The 23,104-nt window shown below is 43.8% G+C and overlaps 1 long non-coding RNA gene across 3 annotated transcripts in view; it reads right to left on the bottom strand.

Annotated features, from left to right (window-relative positions):
- Positions 1 to 3,730: 3,730 nt before the first annotated feature.
- LOC123364937 overlaps positions 3,731 to 23,104 on the bottom strand; it is a 38,994-nt gene continuing 19,620 nt past the window's right edge. For 2 of the 3 annotated variants that reach the window (XR_006577365.1, XR_006577363.1), the window contains exons 3-4: positions 4,452 to 4,581; positions 3,731 to 4,303 (exon numbers count right to left, since the gene is read on the bottom strand). This is a non-coding gene — a long non-coding RNA (uncharacterized LOC123364937). Of the gene's footprint in view, positions 4,304 to 4,451; positions 4,582 to 8,515; positions 8,654 to 23,104 lie in introns of those variants that run through there. The other variant, XR_006577364.1, reaches the window with a different exon arrangement.

The raw sequence follows: 23,104 nt of genomic DNA, 5'->3' as shown, positions 1-23,104 counted from the left end.
CTGGAACAGATGCATAGAAGGACTACTAGGATGATCTGAGGAATAGAAAAACTACCTTATGAGAGGAGACTCAAGGAGCTTGGCTTGTTTAGCCTAACCAGACAAAGGCTGAAGGGAGATATAATTGCTCTGTATAAATACATCAGAGGGATAAATACTAGGGAGAGAGAGGAATTATTTACGTTAAGTGCCAATGTTGACATGAGAACAAATGGATGTAAACTGGCCATCAACAATTTTAGGTTTGAAATTAAATGAGGAGTGAAGTTCTGGAACAGCCTTCCAAGGACAGCAGTGGGGGCAAAAAACTTAACTGGTTCAAGACTGATCTTGACAGGTTTATGGAGGGGATGGTATGATGAAACTGCCTACAATGGCATGTGGCCCACCTGTAACTGCTACTAGCAAATATCTCCAACAGCCAGAGATGGGACACTAGACAGGGAGGGCTCTAAGTTCCTACAGAGATTTCTTTCCAAGGTGTTTGGCTGTTGTGTCTTGCTGATGTGCTCAGGGTCTAACTCAGAGGTGGGCAAACTATGGCCCGCAGGCCACATCCAGCCCACAGGACCATCCTGCCCGGCCCCCGAGCTCCTGACCTGGGAGGCTAGCCCCCAGCCCCTCCCCTCCAGTTCCCCCGCCCCCACAGCCTCAGCTTGCCCCGCCACCGGCACGATGCTCTGGGCGGTGGGGCTGCGAGCTCCTGGGGCAGTGCAGCTGCAGAGCCCGGTGCTCTGTGCTGCGCGGTGGCGACAGTGTGGCTGGCTCCAGCTGGGTGATGCAGCTGTAGCACTGCCAGCCACCGATTCTCCAGGCAGCACAGTAAGGGGGCAGGGAGCATGGGGGGTTGGATAGAGGGCAGGAGAGTTTGGGGGGGGGCAGTGGGGTAGATGGGGTTGAGGCGGTCAGAGAGCAGGGAACAGGGAGTTGAATGGGGGCAGGGTTCCCGGGGCGCCCATCAGGAATGAAAGGAGGGGTTAGATGGGGCGGCAGGGGGCAGTCAGGGGCAGGGGTTCCTGGGGCAGTCACAGGACAGAGAGAAGGGGTGATTGGATGGGGCAGGGGTCCCGGGGGGGCCAACAGGAATGAGAGGAGGGGTTGGATGAGGCGGCAGGGCGCAGTCAGGGGCAGGGGTTCCTGGGGCAGTCATGGGACAGAGAGAAGGGGTGATTGGATGTGGCAGGGGTCCTGGGGGGGCCATCAGGAATGAGAGGAGGGGTTGGATGAGGCGGCAGGGCGCAGTCGGGGTGGGGTTTCTGGGGGCTGTCAGGGGACAGGGAGCGGGGGGTGGTGTGGATGGGGCAGGGATCCCAGGGGGCCGTCTGGGAATGGGGAGGTTGGATTGGGCAGGAGTCCGCAGGGGGGGATAAGGGGTGGGGGCCAGGCCACGACCCCCTCCCCTAACCGACGCTACATACAATATCTAAAACCCGATGCGGCCCTCAGGCCAAAAAGTTTGCTCGCCCCTGGTCTAACTCATCACCATATTTGGGGTCGGGAAGGAATTTTCCCTTGGGTCAGATTGGCAGAGACCCTGCAATATTTTTGCTTCCTCTGCAGCATGGGGCATGGGTCACTTGCAGGTTTAAACTAGAGTAAAGGGTGGATTCTCTGTAACTTGAAGTCTATAAATCATGATTTGAGGACTTCAGTAACTCAGCCAGAGGTTAGGGGTCTCTTACAGGAATGTGTGGGAAAGGTTCTGTGGCCTGCAGTGTGCAGATCAGCCTAGATAATCATGATGTCCCTTCTGGCCCTAAAGTGTATGAGTCTGTGCTGCAGGTGCTGTGGTAACAGCAATGTCATCTAATCAGCCTGGGTGGGTACTGGGACATTTTAAAAATAAACATTAGCGAGGGGCCTGAATCAGAACCTCATATCCAAACTCTCCCAAACTGTGTGGCAAAGTCCACATATTTGATGGCCTTAGTCCCACGTCTAATACACATATAGTTGCATTTTAGGTTCCATTTCAAATCTGGTCTGCTCACTGACTTAAATTAAAATTTTTGTTATTAGAGTACCATAAACAAATTAAACTAAAACTTCCTATATGACACACTTGCATATTATATCAATTTCATTTCCCCATTAAAATAATTTTCTGGATAAGGATATAAAGAACCAGGACACTTCAGAGAGATTTACAGGGCCCTTAGGATTTTTTTAAAATTTCATATCCAGAACTCCAACCAGTAAACTGGCATACCAGCCTGGATTTCTCTTTGGGTAATTTGCAATTGCTTGAATAAGTACTAATAAATAGCTCATACATTTATTGCCACTAGAATGCATTAAATTAGCATGTCTAATGTCTGCTGAAATTTGTTTTTCATTAACATAAAATGATCAGAACTCTATTGGGCCCCTAGTTAGAAGGTGCTTGTAAATTAAATGAAGAGCTGTCCCCAACTTTCTGTTTGGAATTTGACTGAGTGCCATTAATAAGATTACACATAGCTGCAAATGTAGCCAAATGTCTCTATTAATGTATTTAATTATATTTATGATTCTTACACAAAAACCATAAATTATTTTTATCTTCCTGCATCAGCCAATATGAGATTAGCTTTTTAAACTCTCCTGACTATCACACCAGGGAATTAAACCAGTTATGTCATCTACAAAGAATGCAACGTTATTCTGACTACATTCAAAAGAAGCAGATGCCAGAATACAGTTTAGCAGCTATTGTTTTTTTGTAGTAAGCAGCATATTGGAATATTTCCAAGCATTAATTTAAGGGGACAGTCCAGTACTGTCATTACTTGAATTTATCATAATTTGATGGAGAGAATGCTGTGAGATCGAAATAACATTTTGAAGTTTAATTTTTGTGATTTTAAAATATTTTCATATGAAAGCCTGATACAGATCACATGCATCCTCTTTGATCAGTAAGCTTAAAGCACAACATAAACTAAGGCTCTACTTCTGTAAGGTACTTCATTTGGATGGACTCTTGCACCTGCATTGAGTTCTATTGACTTTAGTAGGACTTCACTTGGCATAGACCACAACAGAGCAGTTTCAAAGAGTGGAGCTCAAGAATGCAACCATAATATACGTTTTAATCAATCACTTGATCACCAATACATTTTTTTAGGTAGGACCTACCTAACTGAAATCCTGACCCTATTGAAGTCAATGGCGAATGGCGCCAAGATTTCACCCACTGTTTTTAGTGCTCTGCTGCTTTACAGCCATTGATCTAGCAGAGGGAGCATATCTTAAACAACAAACTCTGGGCCCATATACTGAGAGATGCTGGTTAAAATCAGTGGGATTTGCAAGCTCTCAGACCCTGGTTCAGCAAAGAACTTAAACGCATGCTTGACTTTTAGTCAATGGGACTTAAGGATGTCCTGAAGTACTTTGCAGACTTGGGTCTCTATTTTCAGAGTTGGAAAAGTATTACTGATTTTAAAAGAGAACTAAGTGAAACAGCCACATTTTGCTTCTGCTTCACTAAATCTGGGTGATTGGAAGGAGGAACCAAAGTTCACCAAATGGAAGAGGCTTGCACTGGTAAGAAAAAACATGTTAATTGTCAGGTTCCAGGAGGGTATTGCAAACAAACAAAAACAAAAACTAAAAACTCCTTCCACGTCCCTTTGCCACTTTCACTGAAAAATGTAAACTAGGCAGCTTTGGATGTTTTGGAAATATATTTTATTGTTTGTTTTACTATAAGAATCTAAGCCCACGCAAGTTAGTAAACCCAGGCAACATAAAATTGTCATTTATAAATACAACAAACTGCAATAACAGCTCATAGTCGTTAGATCTAGCAAATTAATTAAACAGGCAACTTGTTGAATAAAACTAAAATGTTATGAAACAGCTGTCCTCCCACAGGACAGATGTACAATAAAAATAATTGTATGTAAGGTAAAAAGGAAATAGATTAAGCATCCAAAATAAAAAGGACATCAGTGCACTTTAGAAGAGCATTTTATGCCACCCATGCTATATATTCAGACTAAAAGTCTTCAGCTAACAAACAGTCAGAGATTTAGAGGGACTTGAATGGCTTAGAGGATTTGTATTGGGATATAGAAGCTTTCATCTTTACGTCACTACTTTGGATCAGGTCCAAGATGGGTGGTGATCAAAAATTGTCATATGATGGCGATTTGTTTGGTAGTCTGTATGAAACGAGTTGGTGGTCTCATTTCTGTCCACCTGCGCTCACGTCACACCATCAGCAGTTTCAGCCGAGAAACTAAGAAGCACCCCCAGATGAGGCCTCTGCAGGTGACACATGAGGCAGAACAGGAAGCCGAATTGTGCAGCATCCCTTCTGAAAAATAAATTGAGGACTTTATATAAGCACACAGACATATTAACGCCCCGCTCCCCCATAAAAACAGCAGTGCATTAACAGTATCTATTATAATGCAGCTTTCAAGAGTAAGATTTATATTGTCCACCATTGGATTATTTCTAACCTTGGAGTTTGGCATGGGCATGAGAAGAGGGCCCCTGGAAGACATCCATATGTTGCTTCAGGCAGTCACACACCGAAGGAGTCCTTCCTGTCAGAAGTGCATGCAAGCTCCTTAGAAGCTATGTTATGTTCTTCATTAGAGCAAAAGAGATGAAAAAAGGGAAGAAAATGCTGGTCAACATTAGCATTAACTATAACAATACCCTAACATTCAGAAGTCTTCTAGCTTTGTTCTGCGCTCCAACATGAGCAGCATAAGACATTTTAAAATACTTTACTTTCTTGGATTTTCGTGTGTCATAAAACAATTGGAAACAACAGGGCTAACTATTAATCCAAAGAAGCTATTTAAGCCCTAGGGAAATTAAAGAGTTTGGGTTTATTTTAAGGATTGAAGTGATGAAACCTGACTAGGATAAAGTCAAGGCAGAGAAGTGGGGTAAGTTCCAAACACCAAAAAAGAGGTGAAACATTGTATAAGGTCAGCCAGCTATTACAGATCTATCAATAGATCTGTAATTTCTGTGAAATTACTGCTCTATCAACAAGCATCCTTTAAGATAAGTGTAAAAAAAATCAGTATATTATAGAATGTCAGTCATTTAAGAGAAAAAGAAATGGTTGTGCTATTCTTCTGTTTTACATAGCCCAGATTTTGAGAAACCCTTCTGCAAACAGATACCTCTATGCAGTGCCTAATTTGTGATTAAAGGTGCCAGGGATCAAGAAATTAGGTGCCGGGGCTCAAGCAATGTTTTAACTTTCACAACTGATGCGGCAAGCCCAAAGGTGCCGGGGCTTATGAACTGCCAAGCCTAGAGGTTCCAGGGCTTGCCAAGGCTAGCACAAATTAAGCACTGCCTCTATGCCTGTAACAGGAGTAGCATTAAACCAAGAATCCTCAGAAATGGAATGGTCAATTCTTTATGTGGTTAAAAAAACAGTTCTCAAGACAACAAATGGTAGAACAGATATGATCCCATGATAGAACAGGAATGTGTGGCTATGAAATGCATTTTTAAGGAGTAAGAATATGTTTTGTTATCTACTAGGGTGAGAATTTGTTAGTAACAGACATCACCCACTAACCTGTGTGAACAGCATATGTAAGACATAAACACCTGAATTACTCCAGCCACATAGATATAAAATCATGCACTGGCCAAGACCGCAACATAAAAAATGTAATTTTCATTTCCCATATGGAACTGTGATGCCAGATAAAACTGAAGAAGAAACAAGTTCCATCCTGACCAGAGAGATACGTGAGGATGTGCCACCTCTCAGGATTAAGAGAGAGAGGAAAACGTAACAGGAGCTAAATATACCAGGGGAAGGGGGAGAGGGCTAGCCAGCAGCAGTCATATGCAAAATAGCTACCTTAAGGTGGCAGCCGCTTTTCTCTCCTAGATTTAAAGGACCTGTTACCAGCAGAGCATTCTGGGAAAGGTTCCTATAAAATGTGGAACCAAAACTGGAGAGCTCAATAGTGACCAGGTAGTCACAGAAACCCAGTTTTGACATTTATATACCTGCTTGTGCTGGAAGTAGTTCCTAGCTTCCTTGGTGTGCTGCCTGGAGATAGCTGGCCTGCAAGGGGAACCTACCCACTGCACCATTGCCTTTAAAGGGGGCAGCATTCCCCCTTCACAGTAACTTAGCTCTGCTGCCAAGGCCAAGGCCAAGCCTTCTCCCCATTCCCTTTGGAATGTCTCTGATAGGCACTCCCTGCACTCAGGAGACTGTGAAGGCTGTCTTTCTGACTAGACCCTGCACAGGACTACAAGAGAGGAGGAAGTGCCTCTCCTAGACATCCACAGGGAGCAGTCACACTGCCGGGGGTGGCATAAAACCCTTCCCTTAGTCCATCACCAGTTGGGCAAGCCCCATCATCATGAAGGCTAGATTCACTGATAGAGGTGGTATAAAAGGGGCATGGTGCAATGACAAACTGGGCTTTATGTACCTTTGTTAGCTTGACATAGTCTATTGAGAATGTATCCCTTTTCGACCCAAGTGGCTAGTCAAAATTCAGGGACCTGGGGATGTTTCAGTAAGGAGCAGAAATTGATGATGGAGTCTGGCATTTTCTTTGATGCGGTCTTGTTTATTTGGAGGAATGTATAAAGTCTTGCTTCTCCAAATGCATCAGGAACCAAAGGCAAAAGGAGCCGTTTCTTGCCTTACAGGCCCAAGCCAGGCCCATCCAAGCCAGAACCTCTCTCTAGGTTTTGCTCAGGGTCACACCATGGAATTCTTACAAGCTTCTGCTTGGATTTCTTCAGGCTGTCTCTGTCTATCTCTGGTTCTGTGTTCTGCTGGGGTCACCTTTGTCCAGCTTGTCCTCGTATGTCCCTCCACAAACACAAGTCAACACCACACCATTCTGTTTTGTTGTGAGCATGTTTTTTCCATGTCTGGCCACAGAGTTTTGTCATGAGATCAGTCCAATGTGTTTTTGGTCTGCCCAGCAGTCGCTTGTGGGTCTCTGGGGATCCAGTCACTGATGTTGGTTGTCCACCTATTGTCTTGCCTACGGACTACATGACCTACCCATCTCCGCTTTGCGTCGTACACCACCTGAACTACATCGGTCACCTCTGTATGCCTTCTGATCTCCTCATTTTTGGTATGTGATCACTGAGCGATATCTTGCACATTCGCCTTTCCATTGCTTTCTGGGTGACATTGAATTTTTCTTCTGCTGGGTGAGTTCACATAACCATTTTGCTTTAGGTTGAAGATTGTGATTAATTAATCTTTACAGTTAGGTTATGTGGAGAGTGTGTTCACGCCCATCAATCTCAATGAGATTTTAACTTGCCATAGCCAGGCTTCACCCAGTTCATAATAATAGAATGAAAATCACACTACCTTTCACACATCAGCTGCTTCCTGTGCTCAAGGTTTACCATTTCCTTATCTCAAGGATGTCATGGAGGTGCCTGACATGTAGATAGATGGCAAACAGCATGGTTATAGGTAGAAACCCTAGATGGGGGGAGGGTCACTTTGATACTTGGGTTCACATCAATTTATTTTTTTCCCCAGTTAACTGTGACAAGAACGACTCAAGCTAAGAATCAAAGAACTCAGGTGTGATAGGACCACAATGTCTGTTGAATTATAAATTAATTTAAAATACTCTTGGAGTACCTTTCCCAGACCTGAGGAACAGCTCTGAGTAGCTGGAAAACTTGTCTCTTTCACCAGCAGAAGTCAGTCCAATAAAAGATATTACCTCACCCACCTTGTCTCTCTCAAAGATACTAAACATTTATGATGCCATTCCAGAATTGTTTAATCTAGCCACTGAGTAAAGGAGGTAAAGAAAGGCTTTGCAAGGTGCAAGATAAAAAAGGTAGAGAGTAATAAAACAGTATTTGTTAATGATCCCAGTAGGAGTGAGAACCTCTTTATAACAGCATGCTGAGGCTGTAGTATTTTGTAAAGCTGTGTGATAAACTCCAATAGCTTCTTTGCAAATCTCTAGAGGCAGAAGCGAGCTAAGTCTGGCTGCTGTTGCTCCCACAGCTTTCAATGAATGAGCTCAAAATGGACCCTCTAGTGACAGCTCTGTCAAAGAATAACAATCAGATATGCTCAAAGACAACCATTTATATATATATATTTGTAGGTTCAAGCAAACCTAATGTACTGGAATCAAAAGAGACGACAATCTCAGAGCTCTTAAGATGGATGGTTGGATTCTAAACAAACTAAAGCTGACACAGATAGTACTGGATTTTTTTCATCTGGTTTGCAAAGCACGATTTTCACTCAAATTGAGATGAGAACAGAATACAAATACAGGCAGGGGGAATGATTGGAACTCTGACATCACCTTCAAAAGGGAAATGTGATGGGTAGTTATTGTCACTACCTCATGCTTCAAAAAAACAGTCCCCAGTTCAGAGTGGATCAGCTGCTAGAGGGATGGGCTGAATGATTGAGTACACCTGACCTACAGGCAAGCAGCATAAAAAACACTTTCTGGGTAAGATATTTCAGACTGCAAAAATCAATTGGTCAGAGAGAGAGACTTATTCAGAACCAAATCATTACCTCATGATGTTACTGGTTTCTCAACAGACATCTGGAGATCGTGGTGTGCTTCTTCTGTTTAATAGTACATTACAACAGCATGAGTTTCAGAGAAGTGCCAGGAGTTTCAGAGAAGTGCCAGGAGCTTCTCCGCAGTGATGGGTGGTGTGAGTAAATGGACCTATGTGCTTATATTTATAGAAGAGGAAATGAAGACTCTCGTTTGACTTGTAATCTGTTCTAGCTGTGGGGAGAATATCATGCTGTATTGTACCCTATGCAACCCAGCTATATCGGGTGGTTTTTCACAGCCATGCTAAGAGTTAAAAACTCCAGGCTGAAAAGAAAGACATCCTCGTCTGGATTCTGCTCAGGTGTGGCTGGTTGAGCAACCTGATGGAACTATTGCTAATGGAAAATTAAAACAAATCTTATTTGGCTAATAAAGGGCTCTGAGCATTAATGTCTTTTCTCAAATTGTCTGGAAGTTTCAATTCCCTATGTGAAGACAAAGCACCTGCAGCTATTTTAAATGGTGTTATTTTAAAATTTTTGTTAGGTAAAATATTTTCAGTAATTATTTCTGATCTTTGGCAAACAAATCTGTAAGGAATATGGGAGGACGTGAGGATGGGATAATTATTTTGTGGGGAAGGAGGGGTTAATCCTTGAGCATTAAACCTAGCAGTGCAGATAAAATAAAACAACAACACTTTATGGGCTGATTCTCAGAAATGCTAGACGTTCACAGCTCTCATTGAAGTCAATAGTCCTGGTTCATCATTGTTCTGTTGCCCTGTAATGAATTGCACTGGTGCAGAGGGCATGTATGCAGGGTCGGCTCCAGGCACCAGCGTAGGAAGCCGGTGCTTGGGGCGGCCAATTCAAAGGGGCGACACTCCGTCCAGTATTGGAGTGGCACATCCAGGTCTTCGGCGGAATTCAGCAGCGGGTCCCTCATTCCCTCTCTTCCTCTTTGAGCTGCTGCCAACTTTCTGCTGAAGAGGAAGGGAGAGAGGACCCGCCACCGAACTGCCGCAGGAGAAGCGGCGCGATTGAGCTGCCGCCAAAGTGCCGCCGCCCTTTTTTTTTTTTTTTTTTGCACCGCTTGGGGCGGCAGAAAAGCTGGAGTCCTTCTTGTCACAGTTAACTGGGGGGAAAAAAGGTGATTCCATCACCTCTGTGCTGCTTCTGCAGCATTCGCCAGTATAGGGGGCATTCCAGGGGCAGCGTAGAGGTCAGCATGGGAGCGTGCCAGAAAAGGGAGGGAACGTGGCTGGGGTAAACCTGAGCACTGGTGATTTTGCACCCTGGCATTGCTCCTAGTAGTCACTGAAATCAGTGGTACTAATTAGAAAAGTCTACGCAGGTAACAGTGCTGAGCCAGCCTCCAAAAGCCCCTTATCCAAAAGACACAACCTCCAGCAGCAGTGTCCCCTAGCACTTTGCTGGGCATTGGTTCATTCCTGACTCGGGGTATGTCTATGCTGTAATCGTGGAGTGTGATTGAAGTTTGTGTAGACACACCCGAGCTAGCTTTAATCTAGCTGGCTTGGGGACTGGAGGAGTGAAGCCATGGCAGAATGGGCTTCTGCATGGGCTAGCTGTCTGAGTAATTAACCAAGGTTCCTGGATGGGCTCGTAGAGCCCACGCTGCTGTGACTTCGTTGTTCCGGTACCAGCTAGATTAAAGCTAGCTTGGGTATGTCTACGTGAGCTGCATTCACATTCTGTGACTGCACTGTAAACATATCCTCAGAGAAGAGAGCGCCACCTCCTCACTCAACACCACCACTTCCTGGAGCACCGCTGCACTTTGGAGATCTCCCACCAGAGTGCTGACCTGTCCCTATTCTATTTGGTTGAGAGTTGATATGATGAGATCAACCTCTGCGACAGTATCCTGATCATTGTTTTTATTGAATAAAATACCGGTAATTCTCTGAACATTTCAGTGTTAAATCTACCCTATCATTCTCATTTAATATTTCACCCTGGCTCTTCTGCATGGACACACTTGGAAATTGCACCCCCTCCAAGTCACCTAAAAGGAAGCACTACCTGTAGAAATGAAGATTCAGTGTGATGGGAGTGCAAGCGCTATCTTTAGTAAGAGATGACTCAAGGTTCTCTAACTTTAATAATACATCTTCTTTATATAGAAACTATCTGCATGGCAATGTAAGTGCTTCACAGAAATGAGAGATGACAGCAAACAGATTAAAACATTAAAATTCATCTTAAAATGATAGAAAACAATCAAATGAATCACAGAGCTAAAGAAAGACAAATCATTATTTCAAAAATGCCATAAAACAAAAACAAATAAAAAGTATGCTCCATCTGAAATGCTAATATCTGAAAGAAGATATTAAGAGACATTCCCATCCCTGTGCAGGGACCCATCACAAGCTCTATGCACCATCTAAATCCCACTTAAATTTTGTTTTGAGGGCTTAAATGAGACTTAAGTGGTGCAATGACTTTGTGCTGGTCCTCTGGCACAGAAGTGAAATTCATTCGTTGAGTGCTTGTATGATGCCATGTCTCCTAGCTCATACATTATTCCTGAAGCATGCACTGGCACAAAGATGGGAAAACTTGATCTGCCTGTAGGGGAGGTTTGGCTGGGGCTTGTCCCCTTCCGGGGTGGCGAGCAACTAGGCTGCCTCGCTACTTCGGTCAGGTGTGTCGGGGAACTAGCCTGGCTGTGCGGCACACAGTCAGCAGCTCCGGCCCTCAGGCCGGGGCTGAGCAAACAGTTCAATGTTAGCAAGCCCAGGCCCTGGATCAGGGCAGGGAAACAAACCGTCAGCAGCTCAGGCCCTCAGGCTGGGGCTGAGCAAACAGTTCAATGTTAGCAAGCCCAGGCCCTGGATCAGGGCAGGGAAACAAACAGTCAGCAGCTCAGGCCCTCAGGCTGGGGCTGAGCAAACAGTTCAATGTTAGCAAGCCCAGGCCCTGGATCAGGGTAGGGCAACAAACAGTCAGCAGCTCAGGCCCTCAGGCCGGGGCTGAGCAAACAGTTGAACAGCAAACCTCAGGCTCCTGGCTCCAAGCAGCCTGGGAGAGGGGGAGATGCCACCCATGAGGTGGGTGGCAGGGGGGACACAGGCCCTCCCACTCCACTACATCCCAGCCCGGGGCCCTAGCAGTGGCAGAAGACCAGCTGCTGTGTCAGTGGGATCCTGACCGCAACACACTGACATGGGGTCTGGGGGTGCCACAGCCAGACTAGGGTCAGCTGCCCCCAGGCTACTTCCTTCTTCCCCCTCTAGAGGTACTTGGGTCCGGATGGTGTCCTCCAAGGGGTCACACACCATGGGCTTCTCGGGGTAACTGGCACACGGTTGGCTTGGCAGTTCCTCAGGGTAATGGGCGAGCAGTAGGCTTGGTAGTGTCTCTGGGCTTGGGCTAGCATCAGGCATTGGCTGGTCTGGCCAGTCCTCAGGTTGGCTGCCGATTGCCATGGTCTCCCAACTGGGAGCTATGCCACAGGCATCTGGCCTCTCCGGTGGCTGAGTTCCAAGTGAGCTCTGGGGTTGGGCTTTTATACTTCCTGTCCTGCACCTTGACCTCTGCAGGGCGGGCGCAGGATTCGCTGGCTCTGCCCACTTTGGTGTAAAGAGAGGCTCATCCCCCTCTGGGGCGGCGGGGAGCCAGACCACCTTGCTATACTGCCAAATTTTAAACTCGCTCAAACATAATGGATTTAAAATGTGACAATAATGGGGCAGAACTTGTTAGTATTCAAGTGCCATTTTTGCCATATGAAATTCACCAACTTCCTCTGCTGTAATTAGGTTTTGTGGTGCTGTTGGTCACGGCCAGTCTCATTGCCCCATGTATCTCCTCCTCCTTCTGCTCCCACCTCCGTGCCATTATCCATTATTGTTGTTATTATTTATACCCACCCTCATCCCAAATTCCCTAGCCATCACCCTCTCCACATTCTAGTCCCTCCAAAAGTGAAACAAAATTATATACACAAATAAACTCTCAGCTTCAAAGTAGGAAATGTCCTCATTTAAAACAGGGCCAAGCACGAAGTTGGTACTTAATAAATAAATAATGGGTCTGATTCTGAGCTGCCACTTCTGGAGGGTAGGGATAGGATACAGAGGGACCTAGACAAATTAGAGGATTGGGCCAAAAGAAACCTGATGAGGTTCAACAAGGACAAGTGCAGAGTCCTGCAGTTAGGACGGAAGAATCCCATTCACTGTTACAGTCTAGGGACCGAATGGCTAGGAAGCAGTTCCGCAGAAAAGGACCTAAGGATTACAGTGGACGAGAAGCTGGATATGAGTCAGCAGTGTGCCCTTGTTGCCAAGAAGGCTAACGGCATTTTGGGCTGTATAAGTAGGGGCATTGCCAGCAGATCGAGGGACGTGATCATTCCCCTCTATTCGACATTGGTGAGGCCTCATCTGGAGTACTGTGTCCAGTTTTGGGCCCCACACTACAAGAAGGATGTGGAAAAATTGGAAAGAGTCCAACGGAGGGCAACAAAAATGATTGGGGGCTGGAGCATATGACTTATGAGGAGAGGCTGAGGGAACTGGGATTGTTTAGTCTGCAGAAGAGAAGAATGAGAGGGGATTTGATAGCTGCTTTCAACTACCTGAAAGGGGGTTCCAAAGTGGATGGATCTAGACTGTTCTCAGTGGTACCTGATGACAGAATAAGGAGTAATGGTCTCAAATTGCAGTGGGGGAGGTTTAGGTTGGATATTAGGAAAAACTTTTTCACTAGGAGGGTGGTGGAATCTCTTTCCTTAGAGGTTTTTAAGGTCAGGCTTGACAAAGCCCTGGCTGGGATGATTTAGTTGGGAATTGGTCCTGCACTGAGCAGGGGGTTGGACTAGATGACCTCCTGAGGTCCCTTCCAACCCTGATATTCTATGATTCTATGAAGGCACAGCACTGGAAGTGCATAGATCGCTTTATTTGATCCAAATCTGCATTTTTCAGCTGAGAAAAACTTTGGCTGAAAAATTTTGCCCATCTCTACTTGCGAGGTGGGCAGCATAGTGCTGTGAATGCTGATCGTTCACTGTGCCTGTGCTGGGGGACTTTTCCTCAAACTATTGTGGTGCATTAAGGGTTCATATGTGCTGCCAGAGCAGTGTGTGGGAGTCATGGGGTAGGAGGGGGCGGGCGTGAGAGAGCATGTCCAGATAACAAAAACAGCAGCACTGACACCTCTGTCAAGTTAATAAAGATGGCAAAACATCATAATTAGGGTTAACAGGGGGGCCCTTCTTTGTATTCATAAACCTAGACATTTGGGTATAATAAAAATACATTAACACATGGACATGTGAATTATTTTTCTTTGTTAGCAGCTGGTCAATTACAGCTTAATTTTGCTCAATTGAAATGGATGGCAAATCTCCCTTTGACTTCAGTGTATGTTAAAAAGCTCTTACAATACACTTGGGGTTTTAATCCTGGTTTAAATATAAATGGCCAAGCTTGTGGAGGAGAAAAATCAGTATATCAATGATCTAAGATTTTTCAGGCAAAAATATGACTATCTGAAATTACTGGGTGTCAGCTCCTTTCTGTAATTCTGCTGAACGTTAACATACAGTTAATGACAGGGGTCTTAGCGTCTAAGTGTAGGTGTTAGCAATAGGAAACACTAAATCATTTCTCTGCCATTGCAGGGCCCCAGGCACTGTTGCACCTTGGTCCCTCCTATTCTCTGTCTGTGGCACATGATAATCGAGCTGTAATAGTTTAGTCTAATTTCAGTTGTTGGCTTAGTATGCGGGTGCTGGATTGTTTTGGTGGCCTGTGATAGACAGACTGGATGTCAGACTAGATGATCTGGTTGTCCCTCTGGCCTTAAACTCTATGAATCCTTAAGTGAAAAACCAGGTGCAAACACAATCAGGTTCTAACTGTTATAAATAAATGGGTGTGAAAGTTCAGTAGCAAATTACATTCCAGTTTTAGATGGATTACTGTGGATATTCCGTGATTCTGTAGGACACCAGCCTGTTGGCACTTTGTTCTGATGTGTGTTCCCTATCAGATGGCAAGTTAATATCAATCAGACAAGAGTGTTATAGATATCCTTGAGACAAAGTGGGTGAGGTAATATCTTTTATTGGACCAACTTCTATTGGTAAAAGATACAAGTTATCGACCTGCATAGAGCTCTTCTTCAGGTCCAGGGAAAGAAGCAGTGTCAGAGCTAAAATACAAGTTGGGATAGATTATTTAACAGAATGGGTAATGCACATTGTTGGTGGTCATTTGAAATGAAGTGGACAATTGGGGGTTAGATTGATATGCATAAAGTGTTCGAAGTGGGCAATAAAGGGTAGCAGGTAGTGTGGTACATTAAAAATTGTTGTAATGAACCATTAAACCAGCATCTCTAAGTCCATGGCTTTTGGAGTCTAGAAGAGGTATGAATTTAAGTTCCCATGCTGTTGTGCAGGTGTTGTGCAGGTTTCCCTTGAGGACAAGTATTGAAAGATCAGATATGAAGTGATCACTTTGTGAAAAGTGTTCACCCCTTAGTGATATGGTGGTTTTATCTTTTATCATTTTCTGTGTGAGTTCATTTGAGAGTGTAGTGATTGTCTATGCTTCACTGACATAGTTGTTATTGGGGCATTGGATGCACTGGATGCTGTACACCACTTGTGATAGGCATGTGTAGGACCCACGGGTCTTGAAAGGTATGTTGTGGGAATAATTGCTCATTGCAGCAGTAGAGATATGTCTGTAAGTTTTTGTGTCTGTTGTTGTGGCAGAGTCTGGTGCTGCTTTGAGTTGGTGTGTCCTGGTCTGTGGGGAGCTTGCTTCTGATGGTGAGCTTGGTGAGGCGGGGAGGGGTGGGGATTGTTTGAAGGCCAGAAGAGGGGATTCAGGAAAGATTTCTATCAGAATGTGGTCCCCATCAAATATGAGTTGTAATTGTTTGATGAAATCCTGTATGGGGTCCAGGGTGGGCTGGTAGGTGATAACTAGTGGTGTGCAGTCAGTGGGTTTCCTTTTCCTGTATTGAATCTCCTGACCTTCAATCTCTTTCTCTGGTGGAGTGTCCTTGTTTAGTGAAGGTGGTTTAGGTGTGTATCCTGGACTTTCTCTTCAGAGCAAATTCTGTGGTATCTGAATGCCGGGCTGTAGATAACAGATTTTTTGGGGGTGTCTGTGGTGATTGCTGGATCTGAGGAGGTAGGTGTGGTGATCTGTGGGTTTCTTGTATGTGGTTGTCTGTAGGGTTCTATTGCTGAAGCTGATTGTGGTGTCCAGGAAGTTGATGCTATTGTGGGAGTGTTCCAGAGAGAGTTTAATGGACAGGTGGTGGTTGTTGAAGCTGTGGTGGCAGTGTATGAGGGAGTTTAGATCTTCTGCTTAACAATCTGTCCTAACTTGTATTTAGCTCAGACACTCTGCTTCCTTCCCCAGACCTGAAGAAGAGCTCTGTGTAGCTCAAAATCTTGTACCTTCCACCAATAGAAGTTGGTCCAATAAAAGATATTCCCTCACCTAACTTGTCTTTCTCATATCCTGGGACTAACATGGCTACAACAACTCTGGAAACAATAGATATCCTTCTGAGCCATAAAAATCTAATTACATTTCTCTCCTGCTGATGTAACTTGCTCATTACACCGACTTAATAACGCCACCTCCACAAGAGGTACAGAGTCAATGTCGATGTAGTCATGGGTGGCAGGTATCGTAGGCAGGGGGAGGCTGTGCCTCCTCAAACAGCTTGGCATGGCCCCGCCTACACTCCGCTCCCAGACTGCATCCTGCAGTTCCTGGCGCTCTGCCCTGGCCCAGGCTGGCTGGGGCTGGGGCTGGCTGGCCTGCCTCCGAACAGCAGGGTCATTGGCCGCCCATGGATGTAGTTAGATCAACGCAGTGTCAGTTTAGACACTGCATTGCTTATATCAACTGTTGCTGGCTTTCAGAAGCTGTCCCACAATGCGTCACACTGACAGTTCAGCTGACAGTAGACACTGTAAATCCCTGAAACTCAGGCAACAACATGCACAAGTGATGTAATTACTGTGGTATATGTATGCCAACATAAGTTAGGTCAACTTAATTTTGTAGTGTAGACAAGTCCTAAGTTGGTTATTTTTAATGCAAAGGTTTTGATTCAGATATTATTACTTTTGGCTTTACAGGGGTAGTAAGGATCAGTCTAAAATCACCTATGGAGGAAAAACATATAAGAAGTCTTCATAAAAGTACAATCTTAACAAAATTTTAATTCAATATCTTTGAAATATATAAAGCAGACACTTTTTCTGTTAGGATATGCTATTTTAGCATACCATCCAGGGGAAACAAAAGGTATTGTTTTGACCACCAGAGGGCTCACATATTTTCCCATGGATGCAATAGAAATTTATTGAGAATGACTAACAAATTAATTTTAAAACTGAATATAAGGATTGTGAGGTACAGAGTGGATTCTATATTACATATCAAAATCAACATGCAGGCATTTAGCTAAAATTTGAGTTAATAGCCCATATTATGTTTTAGTTATTTAATAAAAATGGTCGTTCTCGGACTTTTGTTAAAAGTATTTTGGAATGAATAAAATAATTAAAGGCCCAATCCTGGCCTCAGTTTCACAGATGTAATTCCTATCATTCCTATTGTGTATCTGAGGGCAGGATGGGCCCTGTGTAGCAATGCATTTGACACAGAGAAAATAGATATGAACTTCCCAAAAAAAAAAAAAATAATAAAAAAAATACAAGGGCTTGATTCTCCTTTCACTTACATCTCTTTTACTCTGATGTTAACCCCATCACTGTTACTTCTGATTTTCACTGCTGTAAACTAGATCAGACCCAACATTTTGACTAAGTACCTTCTGAAATAGAAAACACAGACTTTTTCTACAAGCCTATATACATTTGCATGAGCCATTTTCACTGGAAATTAAGGGCTTGGTTGTGAAAGGTGTTGAAAACCTCTTCAGAGGGGCTGAGAATTCTCAACTCCTACTGAAGTCAATGAGAGTAGAGGGTGCTAATGGGGTAGGCAATCCAGTTCTGCAAGGTGTCCTCAACCTATTGACTCATTGGGAACTGAGTGCACTCTATGCCTGGCAAGAGGTGCTCAGCACAGGAAGGATTAGATTTTTCTTTTGGCCACCACAAGCCAAAAGACCAGGGAGCTTTGCGAACAGGGGCTGCTAACAGGGAGTTTCGCAAGGGAGTTTAGAAGGGGAGTGGGAAGGGAGCGGGAGTCCCTCGCCAGCCGTAACCCCTTCCCTGTGGTCCCCCCCTAAAATCCTAAAACCTATAAACCAAACTACATTCAAAACCTCTTTCTTTAAACCACCCTTACATTAACTAGGAGACAATGCAGGCAGAAGCCCAGCAGCAGGGTGGGGGCTATCCAGTTTATTGCACTGAATGTAGCATGTATGATTACCTGCCCTGTGGGCGGGTGGCATATGTGTGCAGTCGGTGCAAGGAGCTCCTGGCCCTCAGAGACCATGTAGGACTTTGGAGGCCAGGGTGGCGGAACTGGAGGAGCTAAGAGAGGCAGAGAGGTATGTTGATGAGGCTTTCCGGGACACTATAGAATTGTCCCACCTCCGCTCAGACAGCTCCTGTGCTGTTGAGGAGGAAGAAAGGCCCAGGGAAGCAGAGCAGTCAATGGGAGCAGAGGGAAACCTTCCCATAGTTGGGACCCTCCTTCCAGATGGTGCTGGGGTTGCCTCTCGCACTGAGGTTGCCTCTCCGGGGGAGGGAACTCCAGTTTCTAGGAAAAGGCAGGTGTTAGTAATGGGAGATTCGATTATTAGAAATGTAGATAGCTGGGTCTGTGATGACCGGGAGAACCATATGGTGACTTGCCTGCCTGGTGCGAAGGTTGCGGATCTCTCGAGGCATCTAGATAGACTTATGTGTAGTGCTGGGGAGGAGCCGGTGGTCGTGGTACATGTAGGTATCAATGACATAGGGAATGTCCTGGAAGCCAAATTTAGGCTGCTAGGGAAGAGACTGAAATCCAGGACCTCTATGGTAGCATTTTAGGAAATGCTCCCAGTTCCACGCGCAGGGCCAGGTAGGCAGCCAGAGCTTCAGAGTCTCAATGCGTGGATGAAACGATGGTGTAGAGAGGAGGGATTCACGTTCATTAGGAACTGGGGAAACTTCTGGGATGGGAGGAGCCTATACAGGAGAGACGGGCTCCACCTAAACCAAAGTGAAACCAGACTGCTGGCACTAAACATTAAAAAGGTTGTAGAGCAGTTTTTAAACTAGGAGATGGGGGAAAGCCGACTGCTGCAGAGGAGTGTGTGGATCGGACACAGACTTCTCTTAGGGGAGAGTCTGATGATAGAGAATCTCCAGGTTATAGTCAGGAGCAGAGGACTGAAAAGTATAATGTAAAGGCCGGATCAGATGATAAACAGTCACATAAAAAAGAATCTGGCACATCAGAAAAAGGCAGGCTAATAAACAGGGACAAGTTTTTAAAGTGCTTGTACACAAATGCCAGAAGTCTAAATAATAAGATGGGTGAACTAGAGTGCCTTGTGATAAAGGAGGATATAGATATAATAGGCATCACAGAAACCTGGTGGACTGAGAGCAACCAATGGGACACAATCATTCCGGGGTACAAAATATATCGGAAGGACAGAACAGGTCGTGCAGGGGGAGGAGTGGCACTATATGTGAAAGAAAGTGTAGATTCAAATGAAGTAAAAATCTTAAGCGAATCCACATGTTCCATGGAGTCTCTATGGATAGAAATTTCATGCTCTAGTAAAAATATAACATTAGGGATCTATTATCGACCACCTGACCAGGACAGTAATAGTGATGATGAAATGCTAAGGGAAATTAGAGAGGGTATCAAAATTAAGAACTCAATAATAGTGGGGGATTTCAATTATCCCCCTATTGACTGGGAACATTTCACTTCAGGACGAAATGCAGAGATAAAATTTCTCGATACTTTAAATGACTGCTTCATGGAGCAGCTGGTACGGGAACCCACAAGAGGAGAGGCAACTCTAGATTTAATCCTGAGTGGAGCACAGGAGCTGGTCCAAGAGGTAACTATAGCGGGACCGCTTGGAAATAGTGACCATAATACAATAGCATTCAACATCCCTGTGGTGGGAAGAACACAACTGCCCAACACTGTGGCATTTCATTTCAAAAGGGGGAACTATACAAAAATGAGGGGGTTAGTTAGACAAAAGTTAAAAGGTACAGTGACTAAAGTGAAATCCCTGCAAGTTGCATGTGCCTTTTTAAAGACACCATAATAGAGGCCCAACTTCAATGTATACCCCAAATTAAGAAAAACAGTAAAAGAACTAAAAAAGAGCCACCGTGGCTTAACAACCATGTAAAAGAAGCAGTGAGAGATAAAAAGACTTCCTTTAAAAAGTGGAAGTCAAATCCTAGTGAGGCAAATAGAAAGGAGCACAAACACTGCCAACTTAAGTGCAAGAGTGTAATAAGAAAAGCCAAAGAGGAGTTTGAAGAACGGCTAGCCAAAAACTCCAAAGGTAATAACAAAATATTTTTTAAGTACATCAGAAGCAGGAAGCCTGCTAAACAACCAGTGGGGCCCCTTGATGATCAAAATACAAAAGGAGCGCTTATAGACGATAAAGTCATTGCGGAGAAACTAAATGGATTCTTTGCTTCAGTCTTCACGGCTGAGGATGTTAGGGAGATTCCCAAACCTGAGCTGGCTTTTGTATGTGACAAATCTGAGGAACTGTCACAGATTGAAGTGTCACTAGAGGAGGTTTTGGAATTAATTGATAAACTCAACATTAACAAGTCACCGGGACCAGATGGCATTCACCCAAGAGTTCTGAAAGAACTCAAATGTGAAGTTGCGGAACTATTAACTAAGGTTTGTAACCTGTCCTTTAAATCGGCTTCGGTACCCAATGACTGGAAGTTAGCTAATGTAATGCCAATATTTAAAAAGGGCTCTAGAGGTGATCCCGGCAATTACAGACCGGTAAGTCTAACGTCGGTACCGGGCAAATTAGTTGAAACAATAGTAAAGAATAAAATTGTCAGACACATAGAAAAACATAAACTGTTGAGCAATAGTCAACATGGTTTCTGTAAAGGGAAATCATGTCTTACTAATCTATTAGAATTCTTTGAAGGGGTCAACAAACATGGAGAGAGATCACTTGATCATTGCCTGTTAGATTCACTCCCTCTGGGGCACCTGGCATTGGCCACTGTCAGTAGACAGATACTGGGCTAGATGGACCTTTGGTCTGACCCGGTATGGCCTTTCTTATGTTCTTATGTTCTTATGTTAAACATCACATTATTTAATGAAGGCAACAGAAACATTATTGAAAATCTTTTAAAATATTAATAGAATATAAATATCAGAGATCTGGGGTGCAGTCCTGAGGGGTGCTGAGCACCTCCTGAAAGACCCTTGTCTCCTTTTCAGGAAGCATTTAGCTCCTCACCTAACCAGAGCTCTGAAGCTTAAATGAAACATTCCCTTATTATTAATAATGCATTGTGTTTCCAATTAATAGCATCCGAATGTATCCTAATTGAATGAAAAATGTAAAATAAAATGTGGAATCAACAACACAAATATGAAGATGATGAAGAAACAAATTCCTTCTCTTTTGTTCATACAGTTTTTTGATAAACAGGGCATGCAACATCACAGTTTTAGCTCTGTGATGTTAAAGTATGTAGGTACAAAACCATCAAAATAATACAATGTTAAGGTTTAATACTGTCAGATCAATATGTCAGATTCCCCATTTAGTTCAGTTCTGAATAAACAGAGATTCTTTTTTTTTCTAACTTGCTTTGAGTCACTTCCACATCTCTCTATATTGTCATAGCTTATTTGCTGCACTAATGTATTTTTTCTAAATGCACTAGAATACAGATATACTTTGGCCTATTTGCTAACTATGATTGTAGACTAGTTTTGGGGCTGCTGCTATTATTATTATTTTGCTATTATTATTATTTGAAAAAGTATAAGACACAAATATAAAAAGAAACCTTGCCACAAAGGGTTTATAATCTAAAAGACAGACACAGGAAAATGGATTAGGATCTCTAGAGTGAGGAGTAAATTTAGATTGTGTTTTAATTACTCTGTTCTGGTTTAAGAGATCCTTTCTTTAATTTGACATGCTCTGCAGTCTTGGAAGCAACTAATTTTCAACTCTGATAACACTGACTGAATGTTGATACAGGGAGAGGAAACGGGGACACAGCCACTAGGATTTTAAAGCACAATAGTCAAACCATCATTTCCTGCAAAGATATCCATGGAAGGGACAGGAGATGCAGTGCATCCAAGAAACTCCATGACATGACTGTTGATAGAAGTTTTCCTTAGATCATCCTCTCTAGTGGGAGGGGATAGGGCAGGGGTAGGCAAACTTTTTGGCCTGAGGGACACATCTGGGTGGGTAAATTGTATTCAGGGCCATGAATGTAGGGCTGGGGCAGGGAGATGGGGTGTCTCAATGTGTGGATGAGACGATGGTGTAGAGAGGAGGGGTTTACATTCACTAGGAACTGGGGAAACTTTTGGGATGGGGGGAGCCTATACAGGAGAGATGGGCTCCACCTAAACCAAAGTGGAACCAGACTGCTGGCACTAAACATTAAAAAGGTTGTAGAGCAGTTTTTAAACTAGGAGATGGGGGAAAGCCGACTGCTGCACAGGAGCATGTGGATCGGACAGAGACTTCTCTTAGGGGAGAGTCTAATGATAGAGAATCTCCAGGTTATAGTCAGGAGCAAAGGATGGAAGAGGATAATATAAGGGCCAGATCAGATGATAAACATTCACATAAAAAAGATTCTGACACATCAGAAAAGGGCAGACAAATAAACAGTGACAAGTTTTTAAAGTGCTTGTACACAAATGCTAGAAGTCTAAATAATAAGATGGGTGAACTAGAGTGCCTTGTGATAAAGGAGGATATTGATATAATAGGCATCAAAGAAACCTGATGGACTGAGAGCAATCAATGAGACACAATCATTCCGGGGTACAAAATATATCGGAAGAACAGAACAGGTCGTGTGGGGGGAGTGGGGAAGTGGCACTACATGTGAAAGAAAATGTAGAATCAAATGAAGTAAAAATCTTAAGTGAATCCACAGGTTCCATAGAATCTCTATGGATAGAAATGTCATGCTCTAATAAGAATATAACATTAGGGATTTATTATCAACCACCTGACCAGGACAGTAATAGTGATGATGAAATGCTAAGGGAAATTAGAGAGGCTATCAAAATTAAGAACTCAATAATAGTGGGGGATTTCAATTATCCCCATATTGACTGGGAACATTTCACTTCAGGATGAAATGCAGAGATAAAATGTATCGATACTTTAAATGACTGCTTCATGGAGCAGCTGATATGGGAACCCACAAGAGGAGAGGCAACTCTAGATTTAGTCCTGAGTGGAGCGCAGGAGCTGGTCCAAGAGGTAACTATAACAGGACCGCTTGGAAATAGTGACCATAATACAATAGCATTCAACATCCCTGTGGTGTGAATAACATCTCAACAGCCCAACACTGTGGCATTTCATTTCAAAAGGGGGAATTATGCAAAA

Source organism: Mauremys mutica, chromosome 2, assembly GCF_020497125.1.
Source record: "Mauremys mutica isolate MM-2020 ecotype Southern chromosome 2, ASM2049712v1, whole genome shotgun sequence".
NCBI lineage: Eukaryota > Metazoa > Chordata > Testudines > Geoemydidae > Mauremys > Mauremys mutica.
Note: the sequence above shows the minus strand (reverse complement) of the source record. Positions and strands in the feature narration are given on the sequence as shown.